Raw genomic sequence first — 15,451 nt, forward strand, 5'->3', positions numbered from 1 at the left:
CAAAACTCAAACGCGCGGCCAGAAACAGAGCCAAGACGCAGCCAACAGCAGCGCGAAAGCGGAACTATCGTGGCTAGCAGAAGGGAAAGCGCGCGACGATAAGCTGGTTCTTTATTTTATGACGCCAACTTTGACGCTCGTTGCAATGGACGTTGCAATGGACGACCGTGACAACGACACATTGGCTCGCGATCTGGGCTCGACTTCAGCGATTTAAGCACTGATGAACGTGACCTGCTGCTGAGGGCTCGCGCAGCCGGCGTCGTTGCGTACTACTACGACGGCAACTGTATGTCATGGCTGTACATATTCGCCCATTTGTAGCTTTTCCTTCGTGAAAACCAAATGCCGCACTCGCCGACCTGCAGTTGTTCTTGCGCTTCGGAGAATGCAGGCAGAACCGACGGAAGAGCGCTACGGGAAAGCATTGGTTTGAAAGGCACTCTACACGATTTCATAGAATACTTGGAGCACTTCAGAACGGGTTCAGAAGTGGTAGGTGCTTAGATGATAGCCTGTTCGTGCTTACCCAGTGCATAGAAATAGCTAAGGCGGAAAAAAGACCTATGTATTTAGCCTTCCTGGACATAAGTGGTGCATACGACAACGTGAACAGGAAACTCCCGTAGAACTTATTAAAAGATGAAGGCATCGGTCATGAGGTAATTGATTTTCTACAGGAAATATATCGAGAAAATAATGTTGAAATAACATGGGAAGGAATTAAGAGTACGACAACTGTCGAGGTACAAAGGATTGCGTGCGTCTAATTGTCGTACAAAAATCCCTCACGTGACCTGATCCTAGGTGCCTAGGGACAGGATCGTTTAGGGACTTTTGAGAAGGCATGATGGTCGCGCCGAGCGACGCCGTGGCGTGTTCGTTCTCGGCGTGATCGTTCACCGGCTCGCGCGGACCGCGCGTTGTTCAACGTTGCTTATGTGATTGTGCTTGCGTTGCTTGTGTGTTGGTTGTAGGTACTTAGCGGGAAAGCCGCGAGTAGTGGTGATGCGACAGTGCGGCTTTCGCCATCTGTGCTTTCGCCTCGGTGAGCTCTGGCAGTACAGAATCTGCGTTGTGTGACCCGTACGTGCTTCCTTGACAATTGAAATGTCGAAGTGGCCTAGCGCCTCGGCAGCGAAGTTCTGCGAACCGCGATGCCGTGGCGTGCGTTGAATCTCCGACCCACGCCGACCGCTGGTCTTGTGTCTCCGCAGTGGGTTCAGTATTTGTTGGCTAAAAGTCGCGCAGTAGTAGTGGTGTGGCATGTCGGCTTTAAGTCTCGGTGAACTCTGGTGGTGTGAGATCCGTATTTCTGAAGAATTCATTGGTGCTTACGATTGAAATATTCAAGTGGCGTAGCGCCTCGGCAATGCAATTTGCGAACCGGCGCTGTGCAGCAGCGTCGTCGTGTTCGCCCCTTTTCGGCAGCGTCATCACATCGCACATGCACCTTTACTTGACGGGACTCGTAGGCGGAGGTATTGCACGTGTTTTTCGCCACGACTTACGTAAGTAATATAATGCATAAGGTGGTGTTTGCTCACAACTGTTCACGCGTCCTTGAAATAGGGCAGCGCATGTTTTCAATCGTGTTCAGCGCTAGTGCACTATCCGTCACTTCATGTGATTTACTTTTATCGTGAGCTTTACGACAATTATCGCGTAGTGCTGTGAACATAACGGAGCTTTAGTGATGTCACATGATCTGCCAGAATTCCACGAAATGCAGAGTAGATGTTTAATATTATTCGTACTAAGGGCGCGATAAGCACAGTGAGGTGGAGCCTAATACTGTGCCCTGTAATCTTCAGCTGCATTTGTTCCCGTTTTTCGCGCTCTTAGTTTTAGCAACGGGACGCAGGGTTTGGTGCAAAGTTGGGACGAATGAATGTGTATATACGTCTGCAATAACTTCACCGCAACACATTTGTTACCCTGAACATACTGCCCCGCCCGCTTTACTATAATCTCAGGTGCTCTCGAACTCTCTATTTGCCGGTATTTTTATTTTCACGTGCTGAATGGTCCTACCGCAATACATATATATAGTGAGGTGAAGCTGATTAATGTTGCCAAGTGCTTTGACAGTGTCAGATCTAACAGTTATAGAATGACATGGCCAATACAACAGCTCACACCTTCACTTTAACAATTCTATTAGGACTGTCAAACTAATCTTACAGCACAGAAAAGCAACGTAAACACCTCAAGAGTTGATTAGCAAGTAATACTGGAAAGTTGAAGTCTAGTGACCAAGGGTGTGGTGAAGTGCTTTTAACATTCAACCAACACACCTTAAGTGCTTAAAAATTTCTAGCATATTGATGCAGGCTGATCAGACTTACTTTGATATTGGTTGCTTTACAATGAAAATAATAGTACTGCATAAGAGGACGCAAGCGACTCGTGTGCTGCTTGGTTATGCAAACCACATGGGTGCCAGAAATACCCAAACATGGTGCTTGTTTACACACGCTGCTTGCATCCACTAATCTAACGCTCTCTAATGTCAGCAGTATAAAGAGAGGCTGTAAAAATATGGCTTTGAATTTCACAACTCCAATTTTGTTTCTTCTGTACTTGTACAACCTATGGTTTCGTGACAGCATCTGCCCAGCTCATTGCCACATTTTGCGACAAAAGCAGTGACGATTCAGTCACAGTTGCCTGTCCTAATATTACTCCAATAATTCTTTAAACAGTTCATTTTTTAAGCACGAAGCATGTCATGCCCAACTAGAAAATTAACCATGCAATAATCTACTAGAAGTGGCTAAAAAATCAGCAGTCTTCTGAAGTCAGCTTGATTTGCAGCTGCTAAAAATGGCTATTATTGAATTAGGGCAAGGAAGAAACGGCTTGAATAAACATATGTCTCATCAGAAAGTTGCCGTGGTGTGCTGCAGGCTAAAAGCCGTTTTGGCATTGGTCTACCTCTGTCCCAAAACCAGGCACCACAGCCAGGGCGACTTCACTTGGCTTTGACAGCTTCAAATTCGCTTTCACAAGCACGTAATACTCAGTCGAGGTGAGCTCAATGCACATCACCCGCACTGGGGATGCAAAGACATACGGCCAAGAGGATGCCACCTTGACGAAGCAGACACCAGAGTGCACATGGCAAAGATGGAGTCATTTTTCAGATGTTGAGGAATCTTGCCGAAACAAGGAAGCAAGCACTATTGCTTGTAATCAATGAAATCTGGAATATATGAATTCCCCACAGAGTGGAAACACTTGGTCATGATGCCACTACCGAAACCAGGCAAGAAACCTGACACCATAGACAACCTTTGATCAGTCTCACTCACATTGACAGTGTGCATATTGACTGAAGGAATGTGCCTCGCGAGGCTGAACCAGCATCTGGGAAAGACAATAGCCTCTTTCTGCATCAAACCATCGTCAATGCCAGCCGCTTTGGAGGAAAGATGTATAGGTTCTTAGTCACAGTCCAACCAAGAAGGATGTTGAGCACAGTCTGCAATGAGGAGGTACTGGTGGCCTTTCGTAAAGCCCGCCCAGTCATTAGTGGTGTGAAAGCCTCTAATGCAACCATATGTTTGAATATGAAGTTATAGTAAACAGCCAAAGACTTTTACCAACTGCACAGGTGGAAATGCAGGTAAAACCCGGACCAGCACACTTGGTTGCAGGAGTGATTCGCTGATGAGGTAAGAAGGTGACTTAACAGTTGGTGATAAGGTACACCAAATGCAGGTATGCGCAGTATGTATACATACTGTTAGGCTGAAACAGATTAATTTTCTCCAAAGCAATATCAAAAGCTCAATTTTGTTTAGGATGCCACTCATGTGCTTTAGGCAAGTGTGTACATCATCATCATCAGCCTGGTTAAACCCACTGCAGCGCAAAGGCCTCTCTCATACTTCTCCAACTACCCCGGTCATGTACTAATTGTGGCCATGTTGTCCCTGCAAATTTCTTAACCTCATCCGCCCACCCAACTTTCTGCTGCCCTCTGCTACGATTCCCTTCCTAGCAGTGTGGACAGGGTTATATACAGCGGCATAGGCAAATGATACAACTAGATACAGCTGTTATGCGTAATATTTTTTTCTGGACTAAATTCTTGCTTCTTGAACTCATTCGAGATCATTAACTGTAGCACCAAAGTAGTGGAACACTACCAAACAAAGGCATGTAGCGTGCACATCTCAATTCTTCTTATGCCAGTCTTCTTTTTTACACCAATAGCTGCTATGGGCCAACTCCCCTGGTTCTGATGTCTACTGGTGTTGTCACTCTAATTCCAAAATTTATTGCTAGAATATTGCAGATAAAGTTCTCATTGTGATGTGTGGATTCAAACATATGATCAAAAGATTGGCAGTCCACAATTCTACATTTCAGCCACTCTGCTGAAGGTACAGCCATGGCGAATACCGATCCTGGAGAGTGCGATCTAGCCAACAGGTGCCATGATTGGCTAACACCTGTTCAATGTCTGCGTGCTGTATATAGAGCTGGCGTCCACGCCTTCAAATTCTTACTCATCACTTTCCCCACTTGTGAAGGCAGTACTATGTTAATTTTTCTTTGTGAAGGCAGTACTATGTTAATTTTTCTTCCTACATGTAATGACAGTGATTGGGTGCATCTGCTTTATTAATCTTCTAGTGCTTGACTTCTCAGATTTACTGGATGGGGCTGGTTGATGAGGCAGAGCGCGAGACCTAGCAATGGGTAGCTCAAATATAGCTTTGAGAAAACCAAATTAATTCAGCAGTAAGAAGCTAAAGGGTTGTTTTTCTGGAGACCAGAGACCAAGTCTGGATGTGAAAGAGGAGGAAGAAAACTAGTCTTTCCACTTCAACACTGGGAGGCACAACTCCCACTTATTTTACTTCTTTAAAGGAGATTACTGACTTGCACTGGCAAGTGTTCACTTCAACAAACACCGAATGAAGCAAGCTTCCTGCGCATATTTCACCATTTATTGCATCACTTTCACAGTATGAGTGAAACTCCCAATTTTCGTTATGCCACAACTTGCCCAATCTTGTGTTTTGCAGTAAGATTTTAGCAGTGCTATTAAGGCACCTACATATTCGTGAATAGTAGTAGAGAAAGAAAGTAAGAAAACAGTGGCTCTTTGTGCATCGACTATGCATGCACCTGGTGCTCTCATGTCCATTTTTTCCGCTATCTGCTAAACCATTCTAAACAAGAAAAGCTCATACACAGTTATTGTGCAGAGTCAGACAACTAAACCAGTATCCTTGGTAAGCAAGGTTTATTTATTTGGTGACATTTTCTGTGGCCCTGCTATTGGGCTTTCTTTTCATCCTTTTCCGCTGTGCGGATTCATTAAGAAGTGACAAGACAGTTTGACAATTTTAATCATTCAAAGACTTAGCGAAACCTTTTTTGGGTTGTTTTTCCGTGCTTTCAGACTCTGCACATTGCCTTTTAAGGCATGTTCTAAGTGTTTCTTTTTTTTTTATGGAGAGGGCATGTTAACATCTTTTACACCATGTCAATTATGTGGTGCCATAGTGTGTTCTTGGATGGAGTCATGCCCTTTCATTCAGTACAATATAATGTCATTTTTTGTGTCGTAGGCCGTTTTACATTTGAGTATATGTAGCATTTCGCTAAGTTTTGCCTCTGTCACCCAAGCTTGCTACCCACTGCTGTTGACATGTGACACACATGTGACTTTTGTTCAATAAAAGGAAGTCTGTCACTTATCCTGTGCACTGGTTGTCTTTTTGAATTACAATTTGTTGCCTATATTAGTTCTTTTGTTGTATCTCAGATTAGGAATGGCTATCACAGTTGACATCATTTAATCATATTGCACACAATGTGGATGATATGTACTTGCAATATATGGCCACCATAAATAGAAGTTAATTCAAGAATAGTGCCTTTGCATGGTGGGGCAGCCATGAATTGTAGCTATAAGTTACCAGCACTGCAAGTAGCACTGTTTGTGCAGAATATAGTTCAACTCTACTGCTTTCAAACGTCATTGTTTTTATCTGCATTTGTATAGCTCCAGTTCCTGTGAGCAACACGCTGCTGCGGAAGAGTGGCTTGCACCTGCAGTGGGGCCCAATGAACAGCCAAATTTCTGCCCGTTTTCATGTTATTAGCATATTAGATGAGGCAGTCGTTCTTATAGTAAACTGTTTGCGCAGTGTAGAAGCCACTGCGGGTGTCAGGATCTTGTACACATCTTCAGCTTTGCAGGGGACACAGCATCTGGCACATAGTTTGTCACAGGCCATGTTTTTGGGGCAAGTTGGGTTTACTCACTTGCAAAGAGAGAACCAAGCTTGCTGGATATGAATTAAACCGCCTGTACACTCGGTGGCCTTCTTCATTTTGTGTGACATATATGGTTATAGCTACCCTTGCTTTATGCACTTCTTGTCCGGCAGCAGTTTTGCTTTTGAAACACTCACGATAGCTTTCAGCAAGCTGGACAGGAATAGCACTGAAAAACCAGCAGATGTTAATTGTTGCACTTGTCATGCGAAGCTTCCTACAGTATGATGAGGACGGAAATTAATGAAGGTGTTCCTCAAGGCCTTCTAGCTTGTCATGAGTTTGGAGCAACGTGATGTATGGCACTTTTCTGATCGCATACTATAGGTTCAGCAGGTGTGGCCATGGTTGAAGTGCAGTGCAAGGTCAAGAAAACAGATATCTATGAGCAGCACACTGGTAAAGGAGACGCTGGGAAAACTAGTGGGAAGCCTGCTGAACATCTGATTGACCAAGTTGCTGGCTTCATCAGGCAAACTGTGATAAAGAGAAGGAAGTCATGAACACATCAGAAGGTTTTTGCGTATAGACACTGCTAAGGTTCTCAGGCACGTCTCTTGTAACACGCCAACAAATCTTAGTGCGCAGGCTATGCATGACCAACTACATATGCCTTCTGTTTGGACAAAGAACTGCTCATTGTAACTGATGAAGATGGAGTGGACAAAAAAAAACGGCAGCTCCACTAATCTGGTTTCACTGGTATTAGCAGTGCTTTGTAAGTATGCATCGCCATACTCCCCACTGCCTTCTTGGTTGACATCAGCAAGGACCGGCTTGAGGCAAGGGGTAATAGACATCTTTACAAGCTAAAAATGCATGCATGCATGGAGAGCACATTGTGTCCAAAAAGTAGGCACTTCACAGGGGCACTGGAGAAGAAACAGATTATTGACAGTGGCCAAAGGCAAGCTTATCTGCTACTAAACACCCAACACTGTTGCCATGTGACACCTCTGAAGCAATCCTGAAAGAACAAATCATCCTTGTGCATCCATAAAGAGGGTGGATAGGCAAAGCCCCTTCAGCAATGCGGCCAGCTTCAAAAGGCCCACTTGGCACATCCTGAATGCTTCCTTCTTAGACTTTGCTGGGTGCAAGCATTCTACTGTCCAAAAGTTGTCATTGAGAGCACTGTTGGTTTGGTGGCAATACAGTTCAGAAGCGATTGCAAGAAACCTTTCTTCCGAGTTGGTCTGGAGGCTCATGGTGCTCACAAAGCGACACCATGAGACAAGCAAGGTGACCGGATGCCTCCAAGCCCTTGTTCGTGCATCACACTGTTCTGTTAGTAACAACCATCAGATCTGAAACCAACAAGCTCAAGTTCAGCACTCGTGTGGTTACTGTGGAGGATCCATAATAAAAAGTACAAAACAGAAAACTGAAGGGAAAGGATAAGGCACCATTTAACATCTAGTATTGCTGCCGCCCACCCCCTTTTATTTTGTCTGGTCATGCTACATTTTTTTCTATATGTAGGCATGAACTTATCCTGTGCACAGCTTACTGCAGAGAGCATAGGTGATGTTCCCAATCGATGTCCGATTTTTATATACACTATATGCTGGCTCAAAGAGGCTCGAAACACTGCAATGGAAGCTTCTAATAGAAAAGGTGCCTGGAAGAAAAAAAAGCTGTGCTGCAACCATCTTGGCAACATCTTGTCCCCTTAATTAAATTTGTGCTTCCGTATAAACATCAGCCCTCCAGTTTAGAGTAAAGTACCAGTGAACTTATGAAAAACGAATCAATTCTCAAAGAGCATGTGCAGTCCAGCCAGAAGCATAGGTATGAATCCGCATTGTGCTCCTGCATTGAAGGTGAATAATGCATTACAAAATGACGAATGTGCTTCAGTAAGCTTCCCTGCAATATGAATTTGTAATGTACAAAGAATTGTCAATTAAGCTTACCAAGAGCACAGATGCACTTGCAAATTATATCACAATTGAAAATAATGAGCAAACCTATGTGCCCTTTCCACTATTAGTATGCTTTACTGCACGATGCTTATTTCCACCTCTGTATTGCGGTGTAGCAAGCTAAGAAAGAAACGTTGCATAATTGAGCTTTTTAAGATTACCTTTTTTGCAATACAGTTATGTTCTGCGGTGAAGCCTAAGTAATGTACTGCGTTGAAGCATACTAAAAGTGGAAAGGGGCCACTGTCACTGGACATAAAAAGAGTTCTTTAATTATACCCTATGATTATACACTCGCGCAACCGCCGCCTCTCAGGTCGCCTGAGTGGACATACTATGCTGGGTGATAGCGGCCCCCTCCCACTTTTAGTATCCTTTACCGCGTAACTAAAATGCACTGCGGCGAAGAAGCAGTACATTTGTATTGAGTGAATAAACAAATGGTTTTTACAACAGTACAGAAATAAACGCGCACCATGCATCAGTCTACCACATGGAAGAGCGTCGCAACAAAAGGTAGCTGATTCACACAGGCTGTGTAGCCCACTTATCAGTCGTAAAGGCTATTCTGGGTAATTCATAATTTCACACACACAGAAATATGTTTATATGTTTACGTTCGTACTCCTTGCGTAATAAGACTTCCAGAACTTCCACAACAGGAAGTAATTTACAACACACAAACGAAAACAACAGATACATATGCCATGTTTTCAACTCGGTCGTCATGCAAATGACATATAACACGGAAAAACGTGACCATGCTGTGTGTTAGCATCGTAAACTTCATACTAGGCAAGGAGCACAACACAATCCCGCGACAGCCGCTAATGAGACCAAAACGGGAGCACATATCTGTGAACGTGCAAATGGAGACCCTAAGCCACTCTGCTCCTCCACCAGCCCGCGCTGCACGGCTGAACCACTCGTTTCAAGCACAGCACACCTAACACACATTCAGCACTGAACAGTGGGCGGTCGACGCAGTCGCATTTACATGACTAGTAGCGAGCAGCACATCCCTCGATGTCCGTTAAGCAAAAGTCGGACACGGCGACGCCACATCGCGGTTCGCAGAACTTCGCTGCCGATGCGCTAGGCTACTTCGACATTTCAATTGTCAAGCAAGCACGGGTCACACAACGCAGATTCTCTACTGCCAGAGCTCACCGAGGCGAAAGCCGCACTGCCGCACCACCACTACTCGCGGCTTTCCGCCAAGTAACGCAGAACCTACAACCAACACACAAGCAACGCACGTACTACGTATACAATCACATGAGCAATGTTGAACAACGCGGGGTCCAGAGAACGATCACGCCGAGGACGAACACGCCACGGCGTCGCTCGGCGCCAGCATCGCGCCTTCTCAAAAATCCCTAAACGATGCTGTCCCTAGGCACCTAGGATCAGGTCACGTGAGGGATTTTTGTACGACAAATAGACGCACGCCAAAGGATTAAGGCAAGGTTGTCCTCTATCACCGCTGCTGTTCATGCTTTATATGAAAAGTATGGAATGAAGGTTACAACAAAGCAATCTAGGGTATAATATGTTGTACAGATTAGAAGGAAAGGTTGTTGAGCAACGACTACCGGGTTTAATGTATGCGGACGATATTGTACTGTTAGCAGAGAGCCAGGAAGATTTGCAAACTCTAGTTAATTACTGTGGAGACGACGGAGACAGTTTCGGTTTCAGTTTTAGTGCAGCTAAGTCCGGTGGGACGTTTTTCAACGATACAACTGATCAGGAGCTTACAGTACAAGGCGATGAAATAACCCGAGTGGCCGAATACAAATATCTCTGGGTATGAATAAACAAAGGACAGATGTACACGGAAAAGCACGAACAGTCTCTCATAGCAAAATGGCGAAGAGATGCCGGGATAATGAAGCATAGGGCATTGTGGGGGTACAACAGGTATGAGGTACTGAGAGGTATTTGGAAGGGAGTAATGGTGCCGGGGATTACTTTCGGGAATGCGGTCCTGTGTTTAAGGGCAGAGGTTCAGTCGAGACTAGAAGTAAATCAGATAGCTGTGGGAAGGTTAGCACTAGGTGCCATGGGAAAACCACAAACGAAGCAGTACAGGGGTATATGGGCTGGACATCGTTCTAAGCACGTGAAGCTCAGAGTAAAATCCTATACAAAAAACGTGTGAAGACATTGCACGATAACAGGTGGCCAGCTAAGGCATTTAAATATCTAGCTGCGTTGACTCACAATGGCGGAAAAGAACTAGGAAGTTAACCAGTAAGTATGCCAGACACGAGGACGAAAAAAGACAGAGCATTAAACGACAGGTTAAAAACGCGGAAGGTAAAAATTGGATAAATTCATTGGAAAAGAAGCATAGTGTTGAACTATATGGAGACTGGAAACAGCAGATCAGGAAGGAAGCGTTTTATGATAACTCAAGAGGCAGTGCCCTTCTCTTTGAAGCTAGGCCAGGATGTCTTAGAACGCGGAGCTATAAAAAGAAATCTAACGAAAAAGAGGACACATGTACTGGATGTGGTAAATCTGTAGAAACAATAGAACACCTCATACTAAAATGTGATGGTATCAATCCCGATGTCGATGTGGCCACAGTCACGCTTCCTGAGGCCCTAGGGTTCAGAGATAATAAGTCATGTAAATAAATATGCGGTGGAAATTAGCAAAAGGCGATTGGAGGATTGGTGGCTCAAAAGCAGAGAGGTGACATAAGGTTAAAAGGGTAGGAAGACGTATTTAAAGAAAATCGAGAATTTTAATAACACACAACACAGGTAAATAAAAATAAAAGGCAAAATAAAAAGCTGAGCATGGTGGCAACTGTCATCACCCCGTTTCAAAAGGGACGCCCCTACCTTCCATCCATCCATCCACTACGCGTTTGCTTATGAGGTGTCTATGGCAGGAACGCATCTATATAAAAATTCACTTGTAATAACGTACTGTTGGGCAGTGAACGCACTCTAAAGGAGTGATACCGACAGACAGTATATTTATACCATGTCCATTAAAAGCTTTAAGAATTGTCATTCGCATATATTAAGCCCATTCAAATAAAATACCCGGAACAATGTCTGCTTAAAAAACATTTTTCGAAACCTTTCCGAAAAAGGAAACCGGCAAGAGACGAAGACGACGAACGTCGTGTGCGACCTACGGGATTTTGGCAGCGAGCAAGGCGGACAAACTTATTGCACACAACTTAATTTCATTTAATTTCGGTTTCTTTCTCAACCTCGATTATTCATGTATTTTATTTTTCTATATCAGTTTACCACCCGGTTCGTGGCCTCTCCTCTGCAGCGTGCAGTAGGTCGTGCTCTGCAGGGGGGTTTGTGCCATTGAATAAGGCGTCATCATCATTATCATTGGCAGCGAGAGAATGACGTGGCTCGTAAAGAAGCCTCGAGCACTTCCAGTCTGCCATGCAAGGAACGCTTCGTCAGCAGAAGAGTCAACCACGGCGAACCGGGCTATAACGTATCAGCTGCCAGATTCCCCTCCCCGAAAAGACTTTTGAAGACGACCAGAAGGCGTCTGAACAATGTGGGCAGCAGCTTGGCGAGGCGGGTTGCGCTTCAGCTCGGCGACACAGCGGGACGCCATCTTTGGCTGGCGAACGTTGGCTCTACGAGCCGCGGCGACCTGATTTTCTCCAAAGTGACCAACCCGCTGCGGAACATCCAGCGCAGCAACGGGCTACACGGCATCTGGGACAACACAGCGCACAACGTCATCTGCACTACCGACATTCTGCTGCTGCTCGGTGAGGTGCCCGCTACGAAACGCCTCAAGGTGGTCCTGGCGAACCCCACGTTATTCACAGCTTCACGACAGTCCCCTCAAGGCCAGTGTGCGACACCGGGTGGTCTCCTGTGGTAGCAGCTAGCACCGAAGGCCTGACCTATCGAGGGTGGTCTCTCACTAACCAATTTTGTCCATGAATGTGCGACAGCGAGTGGTCCCAGTCCGCGGAGGCTGTTAGCACTAAAGGTAGCTGCTAGATATGAAGAATATGATCCTTGACTTTAAGCTCATCTGCACATCAATTTGCTACCGCGAGCGGTCCCAGCCGTTGGGTGCCGTCACCGAAGTGAGCTGCTAGAGGAGGAGTAAAACATCTTTATTAATTATATTTGAATGGCGAGAGCAGTGTGGGAGGAACCCTCAGTCCAGGGTGCCTAAGATGATTCCTGCGATGTTTCGAGCCCGTTGTATCACAGCTCGGAGGACCTCGGGAGGTCCTACGCGGAGGGCATTGTCCCAAAGCTCTTTGTTGCGTAGGGGGTAAAGGAGAGTTGGCAAAGGAGGAAAGAGGTTTGCAGTGCACTCTATCGTGACGTGGAAGATTGTGGGCGAGCTGCCACAGCCAGGGCAACGATCTCCATAATAGTGTGGGTAGAATTTGTTGAGAGAGACAAGATTTGTAAAAGTTAGAGATGACGAAGCTGCTCTTTGGACGTACAGAGGGCGGTCCGAGCCCGTGGGGGCTGCTATCGCCGAAGGGAGCTGATAGACCTCACGAAGGTGGTCCTTGATTGTAAGCTGTTCTACCCATTAGTTTGCAACAGTGAGTGGTGCCAGCCCGTAGGCGCTGCTAGACATGACGAAGCTGCTCTTTGGACGTACAGTGGGCATGCCCAGCCCGTGGGCGCTGCTATCGCCGAAGGGAGCTGACAGACATGACGAAGCTGGTGTTTGTACGCTGTTCTGCCCGTCAATTTGTAACAGGCGGCTGTCCCACCCCGTGGGCGCCGCTATCACCAAAGAGAGCTGCTAGATATGATGGTGTTTGTGTGCTGTTCTTTCCATCAATGTGCAACAGTGTGTGGTCCCACCCCGTGGGCGCTGCTATTACCGAAGAGAGCTGCTAGGTGCGACCGTCGGCCTTGATTGTAAGCTGTTCTACCCATCAATTTGCAACAACAAGTGGTCCCAGCCTGTAGGAACTGCTATCACCAAAGGGAGCTGCTAGATATGACAAAGCTGGTGTTTGTGTGCTGTTCTGTCCATCAATGTGCAAGAGTGGGCGGTCTAGATTGTAAGCTCTTCTGTCCATCGATGTGCAGCAGTGGGCTGTCTAGATTGTAAGCTGTTCTGTCCATCGATGCGCAGCAGTGGGCTGTCTTGATTGTAAGCTGTTCTGTCCATCAATGCACAACAGTGGCCGCGGTCTAGATTGTAAGCTGTTCGGTCCAACGATGTGCAGCAGTGGGCGATCTAGATTGTAAGCTGTTCTGTCCAACGATGGGCAGCAGTGGGCGATCTAGATTGTAAGCTGTTCTGTCCAACGATGGGCACCAGTGGGCGATCTAGATTGTAAGCTGTTCTGTCCAACGATGTGCAGCAGTGGGCGATCTAGATTGTAAGCTGTTCTGTCCATTGGTGTGCAGCAGTGGGCTGTTTAAATTGTAAGCTGTTCTGTCCAACGATGTACAACAGTGAGCTGTCTAGATTGTAAGCTGTTCTGTCCAACGATGTGCAGCAGTGGTCTGTCTTGATTGTAAGCTGTTCTGTCCAACGATGTGCAGCAGTGGGCGATCTAGATTGTAAGCTGTTCTGTCCATTGATGTGCAGCAGTGGGCTGTTTAGATTGTAAGCTGTTCTGTCCAACGATGTACAACAGTGAGCTGTCTAGATTGTAAGCTGTTCTGTCCAACGATGTGCAGCAGTGGTCTGTCTTGATTGTAAGCTGTTCTGTCCAACGATGTGCAGCAGTGGGCGATCTAGAATGTAAGCTGCTCTGTCCAACGATGGGCAGCAGTGGGCGATCTAGATTGTAAGCTGTTCTGTCCAACGATGTGCAGCAGTGGGCGATCTAGATTGTAAGCTGTTCTGTCCATTGGTGTGCAGCAGAGGGCTGTTTAGATTTTAAGCTGTTCTGTCCAACGATGTGCAGCAGTGGGCGATCTAGATTGTAAGCTGTTCTGTCCAACGATGGGCACCAGTGGGCGATCTAGATTGTAAGCTGTTCTGTCCAACGATGTGCAGCAGTGGGCGATCTAGATTGTAAGCTGTTCTGTCCATTGGTGTGCAGCAGAGGGCTGTTTAGATTTTAAGCTGTTCTGTCCAACGATGTACAATAGTGAGCTCTCTAGATTGTAAGCTGTTCTGTCCAACGATGCACAACAGTGGCCGGTCTAGATTGTAAGCTGTTCTGTCCATTGGTGTGCAGCAGAGGGCTGTTTAGATTTTAAGCTGTTCTGTCCAACGATGTGCAGCAGTGGGCGATCTAGATTGTAAGCTGTTCTGTCCAACGATGGGCAGCAGTGAGCGATCTAGATTGTAAGCTGTTCTGTCCAACGATGTGCAGCAGTGGGCGATCTAGATTGTAAGCTGTTCTGTCCATTGGTGTGCAGCAGAGGGCTGTTTAGATTTTAAGCTGTTCTGTCCAACGATGTACAATAGTGAGCTCTCTAGATTGTAAGCTGTTCTGTCCAACGATGCACAACAGTGGCCGGTCTAGATTGTAAGCTGTTCTGTCCAACGATGTGCAGCAGTGGGCGATTTAAATTGTAAGCTGTTCTGTCCAACGATGGGCAGCAGTGGGCGATCTATATTGTAAGCTGCTCTGTCCATTGATGTGCAGCAGTGGGCTGTTTAGATTGTAAGCTGTTCTGTCCAGCGATGTACAACAGTGAGCTGTCTAGATTGTAAGCTGTTCTGTCCAACGATGTGCAGCAGTGGGCGATCTAGATTGTAAGCTGTTCTGTCCATTGATGTGCAGCAGTGTTCTGTCTTGATTGTAAGCTGTTCTGTGCAACGATGTGCAGCAGTGGGCGATCTAGATTGTAAGCTGCTCTGTCCAACGATGTGCAGCAGTGGGCTGTCTTGATTGTAAGCTGCTCTGTCCATTGATGTGCAGCAGTGGGCTGTTTAAATTGTAAGCTGTTCTGTCCAACGATGTACAACAGTGAGCTGTCTAGATTGTAAGCTGTTCTGTCCAACGATGTGCAGCAGTGGTCTGTCTTGATTGTAAGCTGTTCTGTCCAACGATGTGCAGCAGTGGGCGATCTAGATTGTAAGCTGTTCTGTCCATTGATGTGCAGCAGTGGGCTGTTTAGATTGTAAGCTGTTCTGTCCAACGATGTGCAACAGTGAGCTGTCTAGATTCTAAGCTGTTCTGTCCAACGATGCACAACGGTGGCCGGTCTAGATTGTAAGCTGTTCTGTCCAACGATGTGCAGCAGTGGGCGATCTAGATTGTAAGCTGTTCTGTCCATTGG

At 46.0% G+C, this 15,451-nt stretch overlaps 1 protein-coding gene and 2 long non-coding RNA genes across 4 annotated transcripts in view; 2 read left to right on the forward strand and 1 right to left on the reverse strand.

Annotated features, from left to right (window-relative positions):
* Window positions 1–15,451, forward strand: part of LOC142567368 (uncharacterized) — a 996,706-nt gene that overhangs the window by 567,643 nt on the left and 413,612 nt on the right. The gene's annotated exons all lie outside the window — the stretch shown is intronic.
* Window positions 1–15,451, reverse strand: part of LOC142567472 (uncharacterized) — a 63,900-nt gene that overhangs the window by 5,176 nt on the left and 43,273 nt on the right. The gene's annotated exons all lie outside the window — the stretch shown is intronic.
* On the forward strand, window positions 456–5,723 carry LOC142567499 (uncharacterized). Its single transcript, XR_012825190.1, has 2 exons — window positions 456–1,511; window positions 4,378–5,723. It is a non-coding gene; the product is annotated as an uncharacterized LOC142567499 (long non-coding RNA).

This window comes from Dermacentor variabilis, chromosome 1, assembly GCF_050947875.1.
Source record: "Dermacentor variabilis isolate Ectoservices chromosome 1, ASM5094787v1, whole genome shotgun sequence".
In the NCBI taxonomy this organism is placed as follows: Eukaryota; Metazoa; Arthropoda; class Arachnida; order Ixodida; family Ixodidae; genus Dermacentor; species Dermacentor variabilis.